Source organism: Protopterus annectens, chromosome 12.part0 (genome assembly GCF_019279795.1).
Source record: "Protopterus annectens isolate FY-2018-M chromosome 12.part0, PAN1.0, whole genome shotgun sequence".
Taxonomy (NCBI): domain Eukaryota; kingdom Metazoa; phylum Chordata; order Ceratodontiformes; family Protopteridae; genus Protopterus; species Protopterus annectens.
In genome coordinates this window covers 498,387,264-498,414,260 of record NC_056746.1, presented here as the reverse complement: position 1 = coordinate 498,414,260, position 26,997 = coordinate 498,387,264, and the positions used below count along the sequence as shown (strand labels likewise).

General features: G+C 37.8%; 1 protein-coding gene across 3 annotated transcripts in view; it reads left to right on the top strand.

Annotated features, from left to right (window-relative positions):
* Positions 1 to 26,997, top strand: part of OTOA (otoancorin) — a 952,220-nt gene that overhangs the window by 748,991 nt on the left and 176,232 nt on the right. The gene's annotated exons all lie outside the window — the stretch shown is intronic.

The window sequence follows — 26,997 nt, the reverse complement described above, 5'->3', positions numbered from 1 at the left end:
ACACTTTTAGTTTTGTTTGATAAAAAAATGCTTTATATTTGGTTTGCTAAAAGTGGTTTTCAGCAGACCTATTTTGTAGGATTGGGATTCATTGAAATTGCCATCAGTGAGTCGACATGTTCTGCAAGGACTTCAGTCACTCCATATTCTTACATTATGAGATCTGTTCACTTTAGAAAAGGAAAACATACTCCAAAATGTTCCAGATTTTCCTGATACAATTTATTAGGCACATGACCACCCACACAACCTGCATTTCCAGTAGGACTTGAAAGTTTCTGACAGATCGGACCTACTAAGAACTTGTCTGGTTTGAGGTCTTTGTTTTCTTTTCTTTTCTTTTCATTGATCCCTCCCCATGTGCTACACAGGCATATTCTAACTTTTTTATCAAAGAGAATTAAAATGCAGAGGAAGAAGACACAATGTTTTAGTAAATTGTCCCAAAGTTTTTGCAGTGGTAACAACAGAAGAACTAGAAAATGAGTAGTCCACGCACTATCCCAGAAGCCAAAGCAGTGACATCCCCATCAGTGTTTCACCTGCTGAAGGTTCCATCATTTCTGGAACTGAAAAGCAAAACATTGATGCTTTGTCCAAAGAGAGAGAGAGAGAAAACGTTAAGGACCCACTTGTAGTCACAGACTCCCTTCAGTTTACAAAATCTGCAGTAGGTCATTCTGATGCCTTCTTAAAACTAGAAGATTATTTTTTCATAATTTTGGCATACTCCCACCATCTAAGTCCCCACCAGACAGAGAAGTTATCAGAGTCTGACAGCTCCAAAAATGAAGGTCCTATGATTTCTAATGATGCAGACCCTAACTATGAGCTAGTGGAGGTCTCTTCATTTCTCACATTTCCTTTTTCTATGAAATCTGTGAGTCAGAAACTGTTCTTAATATCAAGAATACTCATTATTTCAACCACAGAAAGCTAGTTTGTATTATCTCTTGTGTGGAATTAGGCAAGATTATGCCTTCATAAATGCCAACATAAAATGCTGGAGTACTTCAACGTATCAACCCCCCCCCCCCCACTACAGTCATCTCACCATTAGTAACATTAATTAAAGGTACATTCTGAGATGTGCAAAATGGTTGATAAGTCATCGTCCTTCCCACACTGAACTAATGGAGAGATAATGAAATCAGCAAGAAAAGGAGAGTAATATTGCTGGAACTGAAGTCATCCTCAAGTCTTGGTGAGTGCCTTCACATGGTAGACCTTTTTTCACAAAATCTCACCAAGATGACACTTTGTCACGGAGAGAGGTAGGTTAAAAAATAAAGTTGACAGCTGGGCACACAAGTCGCAGGATAAAAAATGTTTAATCCTGATATGTGCACTGGTGCCAGGACTGGAAAAAAATGGCAGTGTGTAGAATCATTAAGATAGGAAAGCATTCCTACAATGAGGTTAGGCTAGGCTCAGGGTGAGGAAGGCCCCTGATGTAGAAGGAAGTAGTAGTCCACAAAAATCACAAAAACTGACAGGCCAAAAAAGAGCCATAAAGATGATAGAGCTCTCTATCAAGATAAGGACGACATTTTGTATTGTTGCTATTACACACGAAGCCCCGAATTTCCAGATAAAAGATATTCAGAAAGATTAAGAAAGAAAATAGAGGAAAGAAAAAACTGCTTTACAAGAAAAAAAAAACTGCAAAAATCTTCAAATGCAAATTTGCATTTATTAATACCATGAAATCATGAAAACATTATATACACAAATAGCCTTTGTGCTGCCAGGAAAATTAAGCAACAGAGGAAGTCCAAAAATATAAAGAACAAAACACACAATTTTTGAAAGGTATAAAAAGGAAACATTGGAAATAAGAAAGAAAAAGGAATCTAATATGGTGCAAATATTTATACAAATGAGAAAGCCAAACTACTCAATACAAAAAAGCAACTCCAAAGATGTTTAACAACCCAATATGGAAGATTTCAGAATACAAAAAATAAGAACAAAGGAGGAATATAGAACAGAAAGATTAGTATGGTAGAAGATAAGCAAACAGGACATGAAGTTATGGAATAACTGAAGGATTTACTGCAGAAAGTCTAACACAGGGTATGTTACAGCATGGTGGAACAATGAGTCCTCAAATTAAGGAGAAACGGATGGAGCAGGAAACATCTTAAAAAGAAATATGGACATGGGAATGAAAAATATATTTGATGTGATACAATGTTGTATCTTTCGGCTTTTTCCCCGGTTAGGGGTCGCCACAGCGGAACTCCGGTCCACTCTTGATTGGCAGTAGATTTTTACATACTGAGTTGCCAGCCCTGACACATAACCTTCAACGAAGGTACGCCCATTCATGCATGTCTCCACACAGAAGGCGCTTTAGCTGAGAATCAAACAGGACAATGTCTTACTGTGAGGCGACAATGCTACCGCAGCACCACCACCGCATATTTATGAAAAAAGAATACAAAACTAATCAATACAAAAAAGCAGCACCAAATATATTTCAAGAGAAATACATTCAAAGGCACTCAGATATGCAAAATTTCACAAAAAAAACAAAGGGGGAAAGAAAAGAGGATTATTAATGAAAGAAGAGAATATCCAACTCGGGTAATGTCACAGCATGATGGAACAATGAGTTCCCATATTAAGGAGAAATAGGTGGAAAAGGAAACATCTGATCATTTGCCACCTGATGATGTTCTGGAGCCTTCAGATGGAAACCAGTACAAAAGTTAAATTTGAGTTGTACAGCAAGGGAAGGAGGAGGAGACAGCGTCAACTCTGATGCAGGCAATGTCGTGGAGTGATGGGCCTATGAGTTCCCATAAGAAGGAGCAATAGATGTCACAGGATGCAGCTGAAGAGGATAATTCTCAGGAAGGCATCCCAGAACTTTCTGTAGAATGCCCACAGGAAGCAGAGAACAAAGAATGTGCCCTCAGTTTAGAAGAAAATGATCTAAAAGAAGAGCTACTTGATTTAATAGAGATAGATAGACATATTAAGATCAATGAAAGAAATAGATTACAGAAAGTAAATAAGACCCAAAATGTTAGAAGTCTGATAAAACAAATGAACATAGTAATCAATACTATTAACAGAAATGTATGTGCTATAATAGAAGTAAATTGGCTATATTACTGTGCAGCTAAACTAACAACAGATAAAGTCTTACCACTTAAATACAGAGCAGTAAAGTAAAGGAAGGGAATAAATAAAATGAAATCATGGAAACATTGAATACCAAAACCTATAAAGCAATTAAGATGAGATGCATCACTGTTAGAAGAATGCAGAATAGGGAAGAGCTCAATAAAAATACTTAGAAAGCTGTAATAAAAGCAACACACAGTATCAGAACAGACCAGGATCTATCACAGGGTCTATATTTCGAGATCAAAAAGACCAGAGAGTAAACGGCTTAAACATCAAAAATGCCATTCCTCGAAGTTGCTCTTGTGGGGGGAGCCGCCCCCCCCCACCCGCTAATTGTATATTCAAACTCCGAGATCGCACTACAGTGAGGAAAGGGCAATTTTTCTGATCTTCACCATGATCTCATAAAAAACACATTGATGAATGGCATTTCTGATGGTAAAGCTGTTCAATCTCCAGCCTCTTCGATTTTGTGATAGGAACCTCTATCATACAATATTGCAAATAATAAGAATGATACCAGTACAGGCTGAAAAACTTAGAAGATTCATAGATAAATATAAAGAAAAAGTGCAAAATAAGTAATTCATTGATGACCCCAAAAAGTGTTATAGAGAACTGTGAAACAAGGCAAAAGGAATAGCAACACCACCAAAACGGAAGAAATAGATCCATTTTGAAGAAATATTTATGAAGACCCTGTGGAACATAACAAAGATGCTGAAACGATAGAAAATTAAATGAAACAGTAACAATTCAAATGTACATAATATGAAAATGTTATGAAGTAATGGCCAGAGAAACTGAAACAAAATTAAGAAAAGTCCCTAAATGGAAAATCCCAGGCCTAGATGCAAAACCTAAGTTCTGGCTAAAAGTATTAACATCTTACACAAAGATTTAGCCCTGAGTAAGAACTACTTATACACGCATCCCAAACAGACACCAACCTCGTTAACAACAGAAAAAACAATACGCAAACTTAAGAGTGAATCTGCAAACCATAGTAAAAACTATAGACCAATAATATGCCTTCCAATGATGTATGAACTGTATACTGGAATTGATGCAAACAGAGTTTATAGTCATTTAGAAAAAAGCTCAATCATAGCAATAAAACAAAAAAATTCTAAAGGGGATATTCCAGGCTGACTCTTTGTCACCACTGCTCTTTTGTTTGAAGCTTAACCCATTAAGCAGTCAACTTAACAGACTAGGTCATGGTTACAATTTGGCTCCTAGAAAAAAACTTGCTTAAAGATTTTTCATTTACTTTTTATGGATGAATTAAAACAGTATAGTTCATCAGATGAGTTGAAAGCACAACTGTAAGTGGTTATGTCATCTGATAAATGTGCAAAAGCAACATTTAAATCAGGAAAGTTGCAGTACCAAGAAAATAGCAATGTTGGACAGGAATGTAATATGAAAGAATTTGAGTAGGAAAGAGTGTATAAATATTTGGGAATTGATGAAGGATCAGCAATAAAACATAAACAAATGTGAATAAAACTCAGTAAGGAATACTTTGGAAGACTAACACTAATATTGAAAACAGCCTTGACATCTAGGAATAAAGTCCACGCTATAAACCAATTTGCTCTTCCTGTTTTAACTTACAGTTTGGATGTGAGTGACTGGTCTCCAAAAGTATTGGATCAATTAGAAAAACAAGAAAAATGCTTCACACATATCAAATGATATATAAAAACTGGTGTATACCAAGATTATATATTTCACATTCTGAGGAAGGTATGGGCATCCTAGAAACTGATTACATGTACAGATCTGCAGCCATGGGATTACATATGTATAAGCTGAACTCATCATATCCAAACATAGTTAAAGTTTTACAACATGAAGATAGGAAGTCTAAGATATCCCGTCTGTTTAGTGTAGCAGAAACATTCAGGTGGCAAACAGGAATAGAAATCAAACCAGAAGTAGACAAAAATCAGAAAGCAACTGAATGTGCCAATGAATCAAAAGAAAGAAAGTAAGGAAGGATCAGATGAGAAGGAAAGAATGTGGAAAAAACATAAATACAGTGGCAAGTATAGAAATCTTCTGGAACATCCTCATGTTGATCAGGATTTGTGTGTGTGTGCGTGTGTGTGCGTGTGTGTGTGTGTGTGTGTGTGTGTGTGTGTGCGTGTGTGCGTGTGTGCGTGTGTGTGTGTGTGTGTGTGTGTGTGTGTGTGTGTGTGTGTGTAGAAAAACACTTGACTGAAAACATATTGGTTCTTGAGCATCTGAGCAAGGGGCATGCATAGTTGCCCATATTCCTTCACCCTTCAGAAATCCCCAGGGTACAAATCTTCTCCTTACATAAACTTTTAGAAAAATAATTGTTCTACGTTTAGGAACTGCTTTTTGAATTGTACTGTACGGCTCATATATTTGCAGTGTTTTTAAATAGTGTAGGCTAAACTTTGGCATGAAGGTCTCTTGACTAGTGTGCTTACCCAGTTAACAAATGCATAAATAAATAAATAAATAAATAAATAAATATCTGCACTCTTTAGAATGTACACTGAAAATGTTTAACCTCTTGAAAACTGAAGATGATGATTCTTATTTTCAAAAGAATAATATTCAGCAAGCTGGAGTATGCAATTTTTCTTTGGCAAAACATAAATGTAGCAATAGGATAAAACATACAAAGGATTATGACAAAGTGGATTGTGGTGTTATTATTGTGGGGGTGCATTCTTTATCCATTAGAAAGATAACAGGGGATAATGTATTATTAGGAAGGTGTTTAGCAATAACTGCCTCTCTAATATCCTGAGTCTAAAACTACAACTACTTAAATGTAAAAAAAGTTTTGCGTGCCCAATATTTATTTATTTTATTTATTTTCCATTTATTTACCGGGTTAGTCCGACTGGACACAAGGTGACCATTTTCAGCGGTGGCCCAGGGAGAAAAGCTCTAAATACATAGTAAAAAATTATAAAAAAAATAATAAAAATAAAAAAAAAATTATATAAGCATAGCTATTTTGTACAAAGAGCATATAACATATAAAATGAGTAAAAATCTGAGTTTTACAATTGATGCAGCATACAGTGGTTAGAATATTGAGAAACAATTAAACAATTATACAACAAATTGTCAAAGGAAAAAACTTCAAAGACCAATACACGTAAGGTTCAGATAAGGCACATTTAATAACTCGCTGCAAGGAGACAAAAACATGCAAATACAGGATTTTGCCTAACTACTAACAGGAAGTATGCTGTTCTTATACTGTTCTACAAGATATTGCCTTCTATGGTTGACATAATCAAACACAACTTTCAGTATTGTTCTACAGCAGATGTTAGATTTTCTGCTGACATGACTGGATTTATGAAAAACATTTTGAGAAAAACAACCTGGCCTTGGTGGGCTCTAGCCCATTACAAGCTTCTATTGTGTAGTTCTAATGCATGTCTTACATTTCAAGGTACTTTTCTAGCTTAGGCACAAGCAAGTTCTGATTGCAGTTCATATTTTCAAGCAGTCTTTGTTCTGATTATCTATAGCTTTTGCAGCTGTGTATTTTCTCACAGCACAAGCGGAACTCCTTGTCTAAGTCTCATAACATTAATACAAGTGATACATCTATTTATTATTTTCCTGACACAAGCAGAAATTATCTGTTTCCCTGTAAATTTCCAAAGCATAAGCAAAGTTTATAGCTGCGCATATTTCATGACAATACAAGGTTAGAAAGCTTCTGCAATTTGTACAGATTTTATGCAGTGTGAAATAGAATAAATGTGTTAACCCTTTTCAAGCCTTAAATGCACTAAGCATATTACTAATACATACACTAATACATATTTTTCTGACATTTCCCCCCTTTTAATACTTTTATTCTACTTTCAAAATAAGCATAAACAGTTTTTTCTTCTCCTAACCTCTTCCCACTTAGGATTTGCAGTTAAGAGAGTCATTCAATTTAAACTTATGAAAGCATTTTCAATCTTTTAACAGTTCTTCAAACTCAGTACTTTGATATAAGGTTTCAGAAACTGACATGTCTATAAAGTCTGTAATCAGTCTTTTCATGCAGGGGATGCCACAGCAAACACATACTGCCAGTAGGATCATTCCTACACAAATGGCAATCAAGATGTTCATTAGGATAGTACCCCATCCCCCAAACCATTTCTGGAAAAAGTCCGTCAGTGGGTTTGGTCCTGGTTTGGTCATGGCCGACACTTGCTGAATTACCTCAAGGTGATTGTCTATCTCATGTTTATGGTCAGGAATATACGAACAGCACTCCTCCTGGATTAAAGCGCAAGTACCGCCTCTCGCCGCTAGGGTGAAGTCGAGAGCCATGCGGTTTTGAAGCACTACAGTTCTCATGGCATTCAGTTCATCAGTCACCAATTCAAGAGCGGAAAAAGTTGCATTACTCATTACTTCGAGAAGTTTAGACAGTTTTCTCAGCTCCCAGATAGATTTCACTGCTCCATATGCTGGTAATATGCCTGCCCACGACATAACACTATCACTCAAGTCCATGTGTGTCAGTCCATTGCCTATAGAATGATGTTTTTTTCCAACGCACATCAATTTGCCCCACTGGATTTACAGGTTTCTTGACGACTTCTCAGACATTCCAAATTTTTCCTCGAGGTAAAACTGCAGTGTGTCGTATGGCCGGAACCAGCTAGCCCAAAAAACAACTGCCGGACCAATTCTCAGGTAACCACTTGTATGCCTTTCTGCCACATACAAAATAACAGTCCTCTACTTTAGTAGTAACTTTGCTATGAATATGCACTCGCCCTGCATGAAACATTTTTCTATCAATTATAGACAGTTGTTTATAGAGAACAGAATTATGTTTTACTTCATCAATTGTTTTGTGCATCAATTCAAGAAATGAATCATAGTTTGTATTACAATAAGAACCTGCATTGTTAGCTTTAGTGTAACATTTATAAGGAACAGTCACATTGCAATTGCTCCAACCCACCTGAACAGTATCATTTTTATAAAAACGCACAGTTCCCTTTTGTAGAATAGACAAGTGCAATGCTATTTTATCTTGTGATGTAATGGCTGAGGTATCATAAATCAAGTTTTCCTAGGTCTCGTTGACCCCTAGGGGGACTGTAGTCATTAACAACCCCCCATATGCTGTCGGCAAAGCTGTGCAAATCCAGCAATTCGAAACATTGAAAGTCTCGGCATACACATATTTAATTGCCTGGTAAGTGTTGAAATTTGGGTGCCAGTCTATGAGTAACACTTCACGTTTATTCAGTTCAGTTTGTGTGGCAGGAAAAAGGAATGGCCACAACAAAAAGATTATTGTCACTAGTACAGTTAACAGGATGATTATGCAATACGTCTGAGGAAATGGTTGTTCTGCATTCCTGTTTTTTCTGGATTCTATCATTTTTGCTCTTGACATGTGACAAGATTTTTGTCCAGTTCATAGTTCTTAACTAGTTTGCAGTGCATCAGGTGGATCCACGAGGCATGCTCTGCGATCTTGACTGTAGTGGGTGTCGACAGAAACACTTGATATGGACCTTCCTACTTTGGTGACGTCCAATTCTTCATTTTTATTGTCTTCACCCAGATCCAGGTTCCTGGAGCCACTGCCACTTCTGATGGTCTGGTTTGTTCTTTATCTGAAACAGAATTTGACTGCAACAGATGTTTAGAATTCAACAAATTTCTCATATACTCTGCTAGTGTACAGTCGACTTCCTGGTCTGCGGGCATGAGAGGTTTCCACTGAGGTATATAATAAGCCCTTCCAAATAGTTTTTCAAAAGGAGTCAATCCTTTTGCATTCAGAACAGTTCTCATGCTCAACAGTGCCAGGGACAGACAGTACACCCAATTTCTCTTTGTTTCTGCTATTAACTTTCTTAGCTTACTCTTTAAAATCTCATTATGCCTCTCAACTAACCCTGCAGATTGCAGATGATATGCACAATAATTTTTTTAAAGAAATACCAAAATGTTTACTTAACTGCTCTATGGTTTGGTTTACAAAGTGTGTACCGTTGTCACTGTAGATCCTTTCTGGAATGCCGAATCTAGGGATGATTTCTTTAATGAGGATTTTTGCTACGGTAGCCGCATCTGAATTTTTAGTCAGAAAGGCTTCCACTCATCTGGAAGACATATCTATAATGACAAGACAATACTTCTTATTTTCACATTTGTTCAATTCTATGAAATCCATACAGAGAGTATGAAACGGATATGGTGGTGTAGGGAAACTCCCTTGCTTGGGCTTTAACGCCCCTTGTGCATGATGTTTGTTACAAACGTGGCACATTAAACAAAATTTTTTTAGAGTAGTTTAAGAATACATATGTCGTGAACACTCAGTTCACCAGCTGTACCATCCCCCCTGTTGAGACATGGCATTGCCCATGGCTCAACAAAGCTGCATATCTAAACAAATTAGATGGTAATATCGGTTTCCCTTCTTTAGAGATGTACAGCCCCTTTTCAAGAATTGCTCCTCGTCTTACCCAGCTTTGTTTTTCAGCCTGCGTAGTAAGTGTCTGCATTGTCTTTAACATTTCTAAGTCTAAAATCTCAGAGGGTTGTAATTCCTCATTCAAAAGAAATACTTCTGAAGCTGCCTGTTTTGCAGCTGTATCAGCTCTCACATTACCTTTTGAAATCCTATCCTGTTGCTTGGTATGAGCTGTGCATTTACAAATAGCTACTTTCTGAGGTAACTGAATAGATTCTAAAAGATCTAAAATAAACTGTGCATGATTGATTGGTTTGCCAGTAGATGTTATCATTCCTCGATTTTTCCACTTTTGCGCAAAAACATGTACAGTAGAAAAAGCGTACTGGCTGTCAGTAAAAATGTTCACACATTTACCCTTTGCTAAGGTACATGCCCGTGTCAAGGCAATCAATTCTGCTGCCTGTGCAGATAAATTGTGTGGTAAAGGTTTTGCTTCTATAATCTCAGTATCAGAAACTACTGCATATCCTACTAGGTTCTGTCCTGCAGGACCACTTTTGCACGAGTCATCCACGTAGTATGTCTCCTCGGCAACATCCAAGGGGACATCCGTGAGATCTTTTCTAGGCAGTGTCTTTTGCTCAATCACCTGCATGCAGCTGTGTGGTGTGCCATCTGCAGGGGTTGGGAGCAAGGTAAAAGGGTTCAAAGTTGTGCATCGTTCAATTGTCATATGAGGTTGGCTCAACAATATAGTCATACAGTTAAGATGCCTAGCAGGGGAAAGATATGCTACCTTCTCTTGCAGTAAAATAATGGTGACTGCATAAGGCACTCTCAATGTGAGAGGGTGGAACAAAACTACTGAGGCCGAAGCCTGTATTGCCATTGCAGCTGCAACTACTGCTTGTACACAGTGGGGTAAAGACCGTGCCACTGGGTCTAGTTGTGATGAATAATAAGAAATAGGGTGTTGCTTGTCCCCATGCTGCTGTGTTAACAGTGATGTCATATAACCTTGCTTACAATCTACAGTTTGGAAAAAAACGTTTATGATAGTTTGGTAATCCTAAAACTAATGAGGACGCTATTAACTGTTTCAGTTTGCAGAAAGCAGATTCTGCTTCTGGTGTCCATTGTAACAAATCCTGTGCTGCCATAGGCTTTTTATATATCAGGTTAGTCAGTGGTGCAGATTCCAAGGCATAGTTTGGAATCCAGCTCCGGCAAAAATTAGTCGTACCCAGGAAGGACATCATTTCCTTCTTGGTAGTGGGTTTTGGTGCTTGCAAAATCGCTACTTTTCTGTCCTCATCTAATGTCCTACCCTCTTTGGATATTACATATCCCAGGTATTTAACTTTTTTTTTCCAAAGCTGCAGTTTATTTTTGTTTACTTTATGTCCTTCAGTGGCTAAAAATTGTAATAGCGCTATGGTTATCTTCTTTGTAATCTTGCTGGGTGGGGGCCCCCAGCAGGATATCATCAACATAAAGTAAAATATGACTGCCTCTTGGTGGGGTAAATCCCACCAAGTTGCTTGCCATTTCTTGTGAGAATATTGTTGGACTTTCACAATATACCTGTGGTAGTCACGTATATGTATACCTTTTCCCCTGTAATGTGAATGCAAACCAATATTGGCTGTCAGGGTGTATCGGTATCGAAAATAACGCATTGCTGATATCTACCACAGAAAAATATTTCTGTTGAGGTTTTAAATCATTCAACAGGGTGTGTGGGTCTGGCACTGTAGGTGCCCTTGGTATTACTGCGTCATTTACAGCTTGTAAATCTTGGACCATATACCATTCTCCATTCGCTTTCTTAACAGGAAATAAGGATGTGTTACATGGTGAATCAGGAGATTCCGCCAGCACCCCTTCCTTAAGTAAAGCTGCTATAATAGGTTTGATTCCTACCACTGCATCTTTTCTTAAGGGATACTGTCTTTTCTGTGGTCTAAATGCTGACTTTGGCATGATAGTAACTGGTCCCGCTGTACAAATAAGTCCTACATCTGACTTTTCTGTTGACCAAAGAGTTTCTGGTATATTCTGTAAGGCATTCTCTTCCTCCTTTAATAGGAGTGCTAATCAGCTGTCTTTGCTAGACTGCAAGTGCACGGGTGGGTGGGTCTGAGTTATCCAATTCAACTTCTGCATTTATATTCCCTGTTTTGACAGTTCTAACTCTGTCTGCTTTTCCTATATCGTGACTTTTTCTCCTAAGTCTACCCATTTTACATTTGTGTCCTTAGTTAAGCTAACATGTGGTAATCGGTTAGATTTATAGAGTGCAAAGAACTCCTGGAGCAATGAACAGCTGGCTGCACTATTCCCTTCCATGTCCCAGTACAGATTACGTAATATCAATCTGTTTGCACAATTTCTAAACAATTCTTGCTCATATTCCTTATCAGGTCCTGGTGTGTTACAATAATACAGTGTACAGTGCAACAAATGTTGTTTATCAATGTCAAGGGAGGGGAACTTGCAGATGGCTACGTTCATCAACTCTTCGGTCACTGCCCCTGGACCAGTCATAACCAAGTCCTGGCTGTATCAATAGAACATTTCACCCTCCGATTGCACTGCAAGGGTATCAATTTGTCGGGTCTATATTATATCATCGAACGCTTAAAAAAGCGAACGCTGATCGACCTAATTTAAGTGAAAGCTTACAATCTCGAACTGTCAGATCAGCGATTTTTTTCCCAGGGAAAAAAATTGCTGATCCAAAACACATACACACAACACAAGCACACCAAACAAACAGAAATCCACACACATACACCTAAAATCTGATACCTAACCCTACACTAAACTATGCACACACCACTAACTACCCACTTACCTTAACCCAAACCCTAACCCTAAGGTCCGTCACTATCGCACACTCACCTCACTCGCTCCCTAACCCTAACTCACTTAAATCTGCCCTAACCCTCATGTCCACTCAATCGCACACACACCTAACCCAAGCCCTAACCCTAACTCACCTAAATCACCCTAACACTCACATTGCACACTTACCTGAATCCGACCGGTAACTTTCCACCATAACACTGAAAATACCGAAGCAACAGAAATGGACAACCGAATTCTTTCCCTAGGAAAAAATTTGAGTTTCTGCTGCTTCGATATTTTGTAGTTTCACGAAAATAAGTTCGATCAATCAGTGTTCGCTTTTTTAAGCATTTGAGGATATAATATAGACCCCAATTTGTCGCTGTGCTTCCATACCCTGCATAGTCGGAACTACTGCTATACCAAATAGCTACATAAGGTCTCTGCCCAAAAGGTTTACTGGGCATTTTGTGGAAACAACAATTTTGCTTTTCTGGATCAATCCTGAAACAGGATCAGTTAATGCAATATTATAGGAGAGGGGCTCCCGATACAGCTGTCCATTAGCTGCTTTCACTAGTATGTAATCAGGTGACTCTGAATTCTCTGGCAGTTTGGAGGGATGTATCAGGGCCCGTGATGCCCCTGAGTCACACAAGAATTTGACCTCCCTCCCTTCTACCAGGAGTGTAACTTCTGGTTTTGTGTCTGCTATGTAGAGCTCTAAGCTCAATAAAGCTAAATCCAATATTTCATTTTCTTCACTATCCGTAACTTCCTGCACTTCCTCTATTTCTTCTATCACATCCTCTACTCCTTCTATCACATTCTCATTTGTCCTTTCTCTGCTATCCCCTTCTAGTGATTCTTGACTATCATATAGTCAGTCGTCACCCTCCTTGTCTTCTGTGGTTGCCTTCTTGTTTTTCTTGCAATCCCTTGCCAAGTGTCCCTTTTTACTGCATTTAAAACATTCACCCCTTTTCTTTCACCCTTCAAAGTTCTCTGATCGCTGATCAGATTGTTTGTTTCCCTGGGCATTTCTCTTGCCCTTTTTCCCAGATTGTACTACATAGACTTCTGCTCCATCTTCTACAGAAAATACTTGGGCTTTCTTTTTCTTTTTGCTATTAAAATGCCTTTCGGCATGCCTAGCATATTCAAGTAATGACTGTAACCTGCTTGTATGATGATCTACCATGTGCTTTGTAATAAAACTGCTTATGGGTGCAATGCTGCCTTTCAAAAATGCATTCTTTAACTGCTGCTCATATGGGGAATCTTGTGTCTGATCTTCAGGAACCTGCATTCCACAATGGTTATTAAAACATTCTAACAGTCTGGCATAATATCTGTCAATAGTTTCACCTTCTTGTTGGATGCATTGATTAATGCAAGTCCAGTCTGCCCTAGGCTTCCATTTCTCAGAGATGCGGTCTGTAAGACCTTTTACTCTGTTGTCTAGTTCTGCGCTGCTATGTGGGAGGAGTCTGTGTGCAGCATCACAGGGATTCCAGTTGCCACTAATCATGTGCCAATCTGGTCCCACAATTTGTCTGACTACTTTTTCTACCTCTTCTCTGTTTAAATTATAACTTAGCCTCATTCCTTGTAAATCTTCTAAGAACTTTCTAAAATTAACTTTTGGATGGGGAATTCCCTCAGTGGCTTTCCGGTTGTCTTCCGGAGTCCAGGGTCTATACACTAGAATAGTTGGGTCCTGACCTTCTTGCCCTGCCTGAGGATTAGGTACTTCTATAAGTGGGCATATTTCTTCTTCACTCATAGATTGTGAATTCCTACCCATTTGATATAATTCAATGTCCCCTTTTGAGTTACCTGCCCGTGTTCGAGACCTGGTCTCGATGGGATCTCTAATAAACGGTTTTGCTTTTGTAGTGTCTCTATTTACAGTGGCAGCAGGATATCGCGGGGGTGGACTAACTTGTTCACTTGCTTCATATTCTGGTAAGGGGGGGCGGAGGGGCCGGTGCTATTATTAAGTTATTGTCCTCCTTATCTAAAAACATTGCTTTTGAATTATTGTTCTTTTGTTCCCTACGGTTTACTTCCTCAATCCACCTGTGTGCCTGAGGAATTCCTAATTGGTGCTGCTTTTTTACCCGACCTTTGGAATCGGTTTTAAGCTGTCTGACAAGTTTGATAAGCGAGGATTTTTCTAATTTACCATCAAATTCATACTTATTAACCCACTTTGAGTAGTATTTAATATTATCAGCACGCTGTGACTGCATGTATTTCGCGTCTTCGGTTAACGGAGGATTTTGGAGTCTTTTTGTGCAATTATTACCCATTTTGTTCTACCCTTTTTAATCAATACGTAACTCCTTATTTTTAATGTGGTACCACGGATTTTGTTATAGTCTCTTCAGAATGACTGCCTACCTACTCTGTTTCCCTGATCTATGACAAGACAGTAATCTTTTCTGTCCCTGACTTGTAAAACTACAGTCCTAACAAAAACAATACAAATCTAGTCCCTGATCTAAAATGGAAAAAAGGTAGATTCACCTTACCTGAGCCTTCGTGATTGATCACTTGGTTCGTGAAAAACCCATCCTTCAGTTGCAGATCAGAAAGTGGCTGGCTTCTTTTGTACGACAATTCAGTTGGAGGGCTTTTCAAATAAGAAGAACCAATGTGGTTTCTTCCTCGTATGGTTTCAAGCCACCTGGCCTGTCTGATCCGAGGTGAAGTGAGGGTTTCCGGTCCGAAGGACCAATCTGTCAAAGGAAAAAACTTCAAAGACCAATACACATAAGGTTCAGATAAGGCACATTTAATAACTTGCTGCAAGGAAACAAAAACATGCAAATACAGGATTTTGCCTAACTACTAACAGGAAGTATGCGATTCTTATACTGTTCTACAAGACATTGCCTTCTATGGTTGACGTAATCAAACACAACTTTCAGTATTGTTCTACAGCAGATGTTACTCAGATTTTCTGCTGACATGACTGGATTTATGAAAAACATTTTGAGAAAAACAACCTGGCCTTGGTGGGCTCTAGCCCATTACAAACTTCTATTGTGTAGTTCTAATACATGTGTTACATTTCAAGGTACTTTTCTAGCTTAGGCACAAGCAAGTGCTGATTGCAGTTCATATTTTCAAGCAGTCTTTGTTCTGATTATCTATAGCTTCTGCAGCTGTGTATTTTCTCACAGCGCAAGCGGAACTCCTTGTCTAAGTCTCATAACATTAATACAAGTGATACATCTATTCATTATTTTCCTGACACAAGCAGAAATTATCTGCTTCCCTGTAAATTTCCAAAGCATAAGCAAAGATTATAGCTGTGCATATTTCATGACAATACGAGGGTAGACAGCTTCTGCAATTTGTACAGATTTTATGCAGTGTGAAATAGAATAAATGTGTTAACCCTTTTCAAGCCTTAAATGCACTAAGCATATTACTAATACATACACTAATACATATTTTTCTGACACAAATATAGAATTGCTTGAACATAACTTCAAAAAGAAGTTTCCATAGACAGACAGGGTCATAAAATAGAAATCATAACTATAAAAGTGGCCTAAACACCTGGTTCACAGTACTATGCACTAAGTGAAACTACACAGTACACCTGTGATCTAGGGATGTTGAAAGTCAGGAACAGGTGAAATTAGTCTGATTCTGTACAGGAACATATCCAAGTTTTGCATAGGAGATCTTTTAGTAGGGATTTGAAAGTATGTTTACTATTTAGACATCTAACGTCAGGGGGTAGAGAGTTCCAGGCCTTAGCAACTGTATAGGAATAAAGAGATTGGCCTGAGCTATGTAAGCAATTGGTAACAGTCAGTAGGGCGGTATTTGAAGATCTTAGTTGACACGCATTATTATGGAAGGTGAACAGACCAGAGAGGGCAGGTATTTTTGGTTGTATAGCAGTTGATGCGCCAGGAGAAGTTGATTGTATTTTAGTAGGTTAGGGAGTTCTAACCATCCTAGTTGTGTTAGGGAGAGGGAATGATGAAAATGAATCTTAGCATTGGTTGCACATTTTGAGATTTTATTGTAGCAGGTAGATAGTTTCAGAAGGTCAGATTTGTTTAGGTTAGTTAAAACTTTAGAACTAGGTAAACGTATAGTAAGGTGGAGCATAGATGGGTACAAGAGCTAGTGATTTGGGATTCCTGTGTGAGGAAGCTCTTGCAGTGGTAGAGTGAACCTATTTTTTTATGAACTTTGGCAATTGTTAGTGCTATGTGTTTGTCAAATTTTAGGTTTTGGTCAATAGTTACACCTAGTAGCTTGGCTTGGGTTACTGGTGTGATAAGGGTATTGGAGGATGTTACTGAGAATGGCGAGGTAGGGGTGAAAGTTTTGGATGGGTGGAAGATCATGAGTTTGGTCTTAGATGGGTTTAGTATGAGTTGGGAGGAATTTAGCCATTTTTCTATAGTAGTGAAGGCTTCCTGGGTTCTATCTTGGAGTAATTGTAGAGAGGGGGCTGAGCAAATAAGGGTGGTGTCATCAGCATACTGTACTATATTAGTTTGTTGGGTAGCCGAGGGGAGGTTATTGGTAAAGATGGAAAATAGTAAAGGACCAAGAATGGATCCTTGCAGAATACCTTGTCCCACTGGGAGAAGAGGGGAGAGAGAGATATGCCATTTAACAGCTTGTTGCCAGAGGGACAGATAATTTTTAAACCACAGTAGAGAGGTGTTATCCAGATTGAGCTCAGAGAAAGTCAATAGTAATTTGCAGTGGGATACCATGTCAAATGCCTTTGACAGGGCTAGGAGGACAACAGATACTAAGTTACCGAGATTTCTTTGTTGGTTAACTTGGACAGTAAAGGATATAAGGGCAGAGGTGGTACTATGGTTTGGCCGAAATCCATGTTGGGAATTTGCTAGCAGGTTATATTGAAGAAGATGATTTGATTTGGTAGTTGGGTGTGTACATATTTTTCTAAGATTTTTGATAGAGGAGACAGTATAGCTATGGGGTGATAATTACTAAGTTCTGTCGAGGCTCCACCTTTGTGTAGGGGGACTACGTAAGAAATTTTCCAGAGAGAGGGGACAGTTTGTTCAGCTATGGATCTATTATTGAGTATGGAAAAAGGGTAGGCAGTGGCAGAGGTAGCAATCCTGAGGTAATCTGCGGGGAGTTCATCAGTAGCAAAAGTGGTGGGTTTCAATTTGGCAAGGTGTTTATGAATTAGGTCAGTTGGAACTGGTTTGAGAGTGAATTGGGTGTTGGTCTTATGGTGTCAGTTTTATATTTTGGGGGTATTATTAGTAGTAGCAGTGGTGAAATTTACTGCTTCAATATGAGATGGGCTACTTGAACATATTAGAGAAACATTAAAACTAGAGCATATTAAGAAGAAATTTATGAAACAGATTAACTGATTACAGTAGGGGAAAAAGTGCACTTTAAGAGGAAGTTGAATTTGTCAGAACAAGAAATGCAAACCTTGGCAAGTAAGTAACACACAATGTGGATTCTTTGAGTTCTGTCCAAAAGGAATGAATGTGTGCAGATATATGGGTAAGACATAATTATATATGTTCTCTATCTAGATGCTTGTGGGTTTTAGTCAGTGGAGATCTACATGAAATCCTAAGTTGAGCAGAGTCTTTCTTTTATGACTTTCATGTTAGTGTCAGCATGTCCATGTCAGCTCTAACCCAAGCTCATATCACTTTCATAAGACTCATTTTCCAGACTTTTCATCAGGAACATCACTTTCTTTTCTAGACAGAATTCTACCTAACCTAGTTATTCATTCTGAGAACTTCCACAAGTCAAGGTGCAGAACCTTAGGACATATTTGGAGGGTGTACATGCATATGGTCGACCAGTGAATGATTGAGTGGGTATGACAGAAAGGAGTGCGGCAACATCTCAAACATGCGATTGCAAGTGTTGCGAATCACAAAATCCCATCCCCTTTTTGACCCATGTTAGCACTCGTTTTAGGGTGTAGAGCAGTCAGAAATGTCAAATTTGGTGTTTTTATGACATTCTGACCATTCAGCGTTATGGGATTCATGGAGAAATGTCGGTAAAATGTATGGTCGAGCAATCTGCACTCAACCATATGAATGTAAACTGTTTGGAGGCCATAGCAGTGTCCACAGAGCTTGTCTATATATGAGACTGTCCAAACATGCATTCAGTTGAAAGCAGTATGGCAGTAACTCAATGGAGTCTAGTTGTAGCCTCCAATATTGCCAAGAAGGATAATCAGCAGGTCAACTCACTCTCATCATCCTGTCCAGGTAGTAACACTGCACAGAAGAAGACTTTAATTTGGTTAGTGACTACTATTACTACGAATAAACAATTTTCTTCTATAAGCACAAAAGGATTGTGAGACTTCAGTTCCATATACACAAATGGACACCAGTGTTTTTCAAGGATATCCATTCCACACAAATGAATTAGGGATTAGAATGTTCTATATACTCTCCAAGGTTCGTGGAAGTTTTTTTTCCCAGAATGGACCTTAATCAGGACAGACTAAACAACAGAATGATCTAGTTCTACTTCAACAAGAAAGATGGGTGCTTCGTCTATCCCCTATGCTGAGACATGATGACAGTATGATGCTGTTCAGGTGACAACATACATGCATATTCTGGATGATCTTTTTTGTTTCTTCTCTCAAAAATTCCCTAACAAATGCACCTAACAAGGTCTACCAAAGAGCTTAAGAGTAGAAAATTCCAAATTAAATTCTCTGGGATATTTCTATTTTAAAAATGTTACAACCTCAATCATGGTTAAATGAACAAACATGAATGTCCCCAGATATTTCTGGTAGCCCTCCTTTGGCTGAGAACACAGATTTGTTGACCTGTATTTCAAAAGCTGGAAATCTTTCAGTATTGTCCTTTTACTAAATAATATTTCTTTGTAAATGCTGTTTTGAAATATCCTAACAGTATGTCATTAAGGTTTCATGTTTGACTTTTAAGTGCCTAACCATGATAAGATATGAAAATGTTAAATAAATCTCTGCTACTTTGGCATTCTTTTCTTCTGTCTGGCAGATGGCTTTATGGTGGACAACAGATGGTTCAACAAGAGAGACTGTCACAAGCTCACATATAATAGTGACCAACATGCAACTTAGGTTCACTTCCTCCTAGTAATGAAAGGACGTTGAGGTAGAATCAATGATTGCAAAGTTATCCCCAGTGAAGCAGTCAGCCTATAGCATAAGCCACTGTTTGCCACAATCAGCTACAAGCAGTGGTCAGAGAAGGGTCTATGGTCAACAGAGACTAGGCTGAAGACCTGAAGTTGATTGGAGAGAAAGCACAAGATTTCATGGAATTACTCAGGGATCTAGAACCTCAGGAAGAAGAGGAAATAGGTGGAGTTGAAGAAGAATGGCAGCACTTCAAAACAGCACGTGTTAAGGACTTTAGATCAGATATGTGGCTGAGCCAAGTATGGAAGCAAGGTACATAAGGAAAAATGGTGGTAGAATGCATAAGTCCAGGAAGTCATCAAAAGAAAGAAGGAGTACAGGAAGATGCGGGAGATAGACATGGCAGACCAGGCTAAGAAGGACTACTGGTTGGCTAACAAAGAAGCTAACAGAAGATTTGCAATAACAAAGAACAAGGCATCAAAGACACTCTATCAGCTCCTGAAAAGTGATTCAGTAGATGGTACAAATAAACTATTATCAGGTTGTAAGGCAAAGACAGCTAGATAAAGAAGACAGTGGGTGAGACAGGGGAGAAATGACTCCTGAAGATACTCATAGCAGGATGGAGAGAAAGGCATATACCAGATGTCAGGAGAATAAGCATACTAGTGCCAGTGTACAAGAACAAATGGGACATCCACAACATTGGGCATTACAGAGGTATCAAACTCCTGTCACACTGCATGGAACTTCTGGAGAGATGTTTAATAAATGAATACACAGAGCAGTAGAAAGTAAAATAGAAGATGAGTCGTTCATACTCAGATCATGATGCAAGACATCAAACTCAATATTTGCAGTGAGACAAGCAATTAAGAAGAAGGTAGAGATGAGGAAAAAGTCCAAATGGGCATTCCTAGACTTGGAGAAAGCATATAAAGTGGTCCCAAGAAAGCTGATGTGGGCAGTCTTGTGGTGGTTCTAAATCCCAGAAACATTGGAAGAAATAGTGCAGGCTATGCACAAGGATCCAGTGACATGGGTATGTATGAACAGTGCTCGGACTCTCAGAGGAGTTCCCAGTTGAGTGGGTGTGTGCATCAGGGTTCAGCACTGAGAACACCAGTGTTCATACTGCTGGTCAGAGGGGACAGATCAACAAAGGTCAGAGGGGACAGATCAAAAAAGTTGCTGTATGCAAACAATGTGGCATTACAGGCAGACTCTAAGCAGGAACTTTGGCAAAGGATAGGGAAATGATATGCAAAACTGAAGGCACAATGGATGAAACTGACTACAGATAAGATGGGTTGTAATGGCAGAAAATGGGAGAAACCAGAAGTTGAGAATTCATATAGAAAGGAAAATAGTGGAGCAGGTTAACAGCTTCAGGTATTTGAAAGGATTGGTAAGCCTGAATGAGGAGGTTGAAACTGGAATCAGAGGGTTTGCAGCCAAATCTCACAGATTATCAGGGGTAGTGTGTGACAGAAGAATGGCAAATAACCTGAAAAGTAAGGTGTACAAAACAGTGGTGGGACCAGTACTACTGTATAGTACAGAAACCTGGACTGTAAAGGCAAAGATGTTGAGGAAGCTAGAGGTGATGGGGATGAAGTGCCTGAAATGGGTAGTAGGATACACAGTGTGAGACAGATTATGAAATGAGGACATCAGAGCAGAAGACAAAGTAAATCTAATTACAGAGAAAGTCAAGAGAACAGGTTACTGTGGTTTTGTGCACTTGTGCAGAAAAGTAGAAAACAATCTGGCGAAGAAGATTTGGGACAAACAGGAAGAAGGAAAAAGAAAACATCCAGCAAAGACATGGATGGATTGTGTGAGAGAAGACCTGTGACGATCAAACATGACTGTTGAAGAAGGTAGGAGAGTGGCATTGAATTGAGAGAGATGACAACAGTTGACACTGCACCCTGATCTTGTGTAGAAAATGAGAAAAAAGGGGCTTGATGATGATGTTGTACACAGACAGATATAGCTATAGATATTAGGGCTATTGATTAATCAAGTTAACCAACATGATTAGTTAAAAACATTTTGCAATTAATTTTTTTAATTGTGAGATTAAAAAGATTAAAAAATTAATCTTGTAATTTTAAGTTAGACAGCAGTCATCATATGTTTTATAGCATTTAAAGACATTGAAATAAAATACTAAAAACCTTCAGGTTTTATATTATTCTTTTCTCCTCGTTCTTTGGCTTTGTTCTGCATAATATGTAACACAAACACCTTCCAGTTTCTTTGTTTGCTAAGTTTATTGTCGTAAAGCACTTATAAATATTGTAAATTATTGTAGTAGCAATAATATTAAAAGTAAGATTAACTACAGATTAATTTTTTAATCCTTAGATTATGACAGCCAGTTGGAAGACAGACAATATATAAGCCCTCCTAGGATCATGACCTCATGACCTTTATTCTTTTTGTTCCACTGTAATCCTTAGGGCTGTATTTTGTGGGACACCAGTGGTAAACCGGTATGAGAGGACACAAATATCAATCCACTATGCCCCAATAATAGTTTAATTAAAGAATTCAAGAGCCTTGTTCAAAGCAGTAATACTAAGGCCCAAGCCTGGAACCAAGCCTAGAGATGGTGTTTGTCAGTAACCACCTGATGGCTGGCTGAGCTGCATATCCACATGGAGCTACCAAGTAATCTTACCAGACACAAGGTACAGTGAAGGATTCAAAGTCAGGTGCAGTCCCAATCAAGTGTCACATAGGATCAGGATAAATTAAAATGGACAAGACCTTGGCAATAGAAACATCCTCCTGGAACAAAGAATGATATTTCACTGTTGGGAAAGACTTTTCAGCTTCCCACACAAGCTCAGATTATCAGCTTGATTTAGGAGTGTTCTCTCTGCTCTATAGAAGTGAACCACTGAAGAGGTCCAAAGCATTTGTAACAATACATAATCCCCCGGCTGGATGTTGTTCAATATACGGTTGTACCATTAAATGACAGGATAACCTCATGTTACTGCACATTGCATAGAGAAAAATATAGCCACTTATACATTAACATAAAAAAAACAAACATATTAACATTTTTCCACTTACATGTTATATATTACATATTCTTGCTCTTTATAACAACTGTCTCAGTCCAACGTTATATAAATCACTCTATTACTGCCTTCCTTTAAACCTCATAACTCCTCCAAAACATTATTCTACATGTATTGTTCCCACAAATTCCGTTTATTTCTAATTAATGTGCTCCTTCCATTTTCTAAAGATTCTCTTCCAGTTCTCTCATCTCTTTCACAATATTCAGTATTTGAAGTACAATTGGTTTAGATTTCAATTTCTATTTTAAAGTAACTGCTTTTCTGAAAGACTGAATAATTAAACTTAATAAGGCCTCACTATACTAAGAAGTCTGGAGCCTGTGTCCTACCTCAAAAGAATAATTTCCTTAGTTATAGCCACTTGTTCCTCCCAATAATTCTGACAGAGTACTCTGTAGGAATTTTTTTTTAAATCTGCAAACTCCTTACACTCCCAAAACATATCCCCAGTTACAGCTTTCTTAACCATCACACCTCCAACATTTGCTATCTACCTGAGGAAAATTTTTCTAAAGTGTGCATTGGGTATAAAATACCTGTGCAAACACTTCCAGGCAAAAATCTGAAACCTTCTGGACTTTGTTGTATATTTGGGAGCCAGCCATACATAGGCCTACCATTGATCCCTTGTAAATTCCTTTTCCAGTCTCGCTTACCAGTTTTTTCTAGCCTCCTCTGATTGGTTCTTTCAGTTATCATGTAATATTGTACATGCCCTATGTAAATTCTGTACGAGTTCCTACTACTGAATTCACGTTACATAAATATTTTTCATAAATTTCTTCAGCAATTTACCCTTTCTTGTTATATTATCCCTTCTAGGTCCCCAACTTCTGCAAATTAAGTTAAAGTCCATACCAATAAGTAATATTCCCTGCTGAAAACTAATTATTTCTCCCAGAATTTTCTGAGGAACCATAATAGCAATGTTTGATAACATATACATACATGCCAGTCTAATCCTTCTCCCTTGCAATAGCCCCTTACTAACAGAAATCTAACATTATTGCCTTTTTTCTCTACTGTCACTATTGGAGCCCTTCAAGTAATCAATATTATTATTCCCCTTTTCTTTGTCTCTGATATTCTGCTGAATATCCATCCCGAAACTCTTTCTTTGTCAAATTCACGTGCTTATTTCTTTCCAAATCTGTCTCCTGCTACATTGCTATTTGCACTCTGCATTTCTCAGTATAATTCAATACTCTTTTCTTGATGACGATACCTATAAGGCCATTTGAATTCCAGAATACTGTGGACAGAGTATCCATTATGATAAAAAGCTGTTGTTCCCATCTATTACATATGAACATTTTTGAATATATATTTCCAACCTTTGTCTTGCATGCCATACTAATGTTTGGCAGGCTGATCTTTTGTACAGTTATTTCTTCTCATCTCGATTTGAACCTATGTCACATTTCTAAAGACTTTTTGGTTTTATGAAAACTATCAAACAAGAAACTTACTACATTTTCAGAACACCCCTGTTCCTTTTTAACTTAAGAACAAACACAAAAAACTAGGTAATTTTTTAACAAATGTAGTTTAAACCTCCAGATAGGGACAATTGCCCCAAATCAACATCTCCACCCACAGGCATAACTTAATCTAAAATTAAAGTTACCCATTTTAAAGCACATGTTGCAGCTTGTGCACCCACTTACACTGATTGCTGTATGTTGCTTTCTTATTTATATTCCCCTCCCAAATGTGAAAATCATCTTGTATGCTTTCAGAAAACATTAACTTTTAACCCTGAGGAAAAAGTGTACTGGCTATCTTTAAATAAAACTAAATTATGCACTGTTCTATTAAATGCATTAAAGTATTAAGTCTGTTGCTTACGCTATTATATCTTAGTCACATCTTATAATTTTAATTTTTACTTTTAATTGAACTTCTTGCCATTGTATCTTTAAATTTTCCATTTCCCTCAGAAAAGAATGCTCAAAACTATGCAGATTAATTACTCACACCTGGAGACAGTTTGTCTCCATGTAAAAATAGTCAGCAATGAAAAAAACAACTAACAACTTCAGGTGCTTGAAGAAATCTTTGTAAATTTCACTGAGAAGAGAATGTACACAAGAGAGAGAATTTGCTAATGGATAAAAAAATATCTTTGCAGATGCAAAAATGGCTTTCATTATTTTGTCTTATTTGTCAAGCCTATTTGCTTAAAAAAAAGTTTGTTCATAACTTAAGCCAAGGACATTAATCTAAACATCCACCATTGTGAAAACAAAGGGAAATTATCAACTTAGTTCTGCACATAATATAATCAGAACACTTTTATACCCCACTGTACCCCAGCAGCCCTGAACACAGCATTATATTAACTTCAACTTCCTTCTGTTCAGCCTTTCCTCTCTTATTTATACTGCAAAATACTAAAAAAGTACTTGCTTGCTTTAATATCTTTGAAACATACAACAGTAACTGAAAAGACTACTCCTACAGACATTTACAATACTCCAGACTGCACACTATGCAAAATTGCTTTTCAATATAACACTCAGTTTATATCATAAATAGCTTTATACAAATACTAATAAAAACAAAATTATTTTACTTACAGTTGCTTCTTTTCCCTTTTAGTGTCCTTCTAAACATTAAAGACATAGCATGGTGTATGCTCTATAGTCCACAGAAAAGTTTAACAAAGTCATCAAAAGTCCATTCTTTTCTTAGCCACTTTTATTTGCAAAGTCATATTTCACAAATGTGACTGATGCTTTATAATCTCTCATTTATTCACTAATCTCACCATTGCTGGTCTTCTTCTTGATCATCTCCAGCATCCAATGCTAAACTCCAGTTCAAATCCAAAGTACTGATTCTTGTAGACAATTCTTGTACTTTTTTCTCTATCTCTCAAGAATTTTTCTTTAGAACATTGGAAAAGGCTTCACTGCTGCAGTCTATCAACTTTATTATCAGAACAAAGAAATGCAAAGTACCCTTTTGCTTGCTGTCTCAGTTTTTGTTGGATAAATGTTTTTACCCTGTTTTACATCAAAAAATGCCTTTGATTCTACAGGAAAAATACTTTGAAGACAGCTGGATACTGCAGCATGAATCTCACATCTTCCTCTCAACTTTCCCTAATTGCTGGGATGAAGTTGCTTCTATTTTTCCAGGTTTACAGTGAGTAATTATTTTCCACACACACTCTACTATCTACAGTTGTTAAGGGTCTATATTACCATATTGAATGGTAAAAATATTACTCACATGAGCGAAAAACGGACTAAAATTAACTTTTTTGGGGGGTCGCGGTACAGTGAGGATTGGGATATTTGCCCTTTCCTCACTATAGTGCAATCTCGGAGCTGGAATATATATTTAGCAGGCGGTGTGGGACCAAGTTCATTTTAGTCCATTTTTGCTCATGAGCGTTCGATATTTCTACCATTCAAGATGGTAATATAGACCCATTATTAATACTTTTCCCTTATTCCACAGTTTTGTCAGAATCAACTCTATCTGCTGGTATGATTGCATCTTTACTAATATAGGTCCCAATTGCTTTTTCTTGGCCAGGTTTGGAGTATACACACAATGTGCCTTTGAATTAACAAATCCTACTGTGGAATACCAGTCTAGTTCATTATTTGTGCTTTCATAAAATTAATACAGTCTGTTCCTTCCAGATGTGGTAGTACAGAAAATCAAAGGATTTCTCTGTGTGCTCTGTCTTCTAACTTTACTACTTTTTGAAACAGCTCTTCTTGTGAAGCTTAATACTCAGCCAGCTTTTTTCTTCATTTCCATCAGTTCATCTGAATAGCTTTTTTGTAGCTTTTTGTTGTTTGATTTGATATATTCATTCAGTATTTCATTTATTTGAATCACATCTATGTGCATTTGATTTATTTTTCCTCTAAATTACTGGAAGCCATATCTTAAACCAAAGCTGAAGTTTAAACTGTTTTTATTGCTGAACAGCTGTAGAATCCTTCCCAGTATGTTCTCTTCACCTTTAATGTTGATTTTCTTTCAGATTCTCCCAAATTCTTCTTTTTTGGCATTCAGGCTTCATACTTACTGTCCAGTATCTGAATTCGATCCCTCTGCCAAAAAAAAAAAATAGTTTCAATGGCACTCCTTTTTCTCAGTTTCTGTTGTCACAATGGGGGAGTTGAAATTAACCTGTTTCTCAATGTGTAGCAATCTTGGAAGTCCTAGAAAACAATGCTTGTTGCCTGTGAATAAGCAGTGAACAGATGTTCAGTGTATTTGGCATTCTTAGAGGCTATGGGTACACAGCCCATTATGATAACACCTGCTGATTCGTTAGC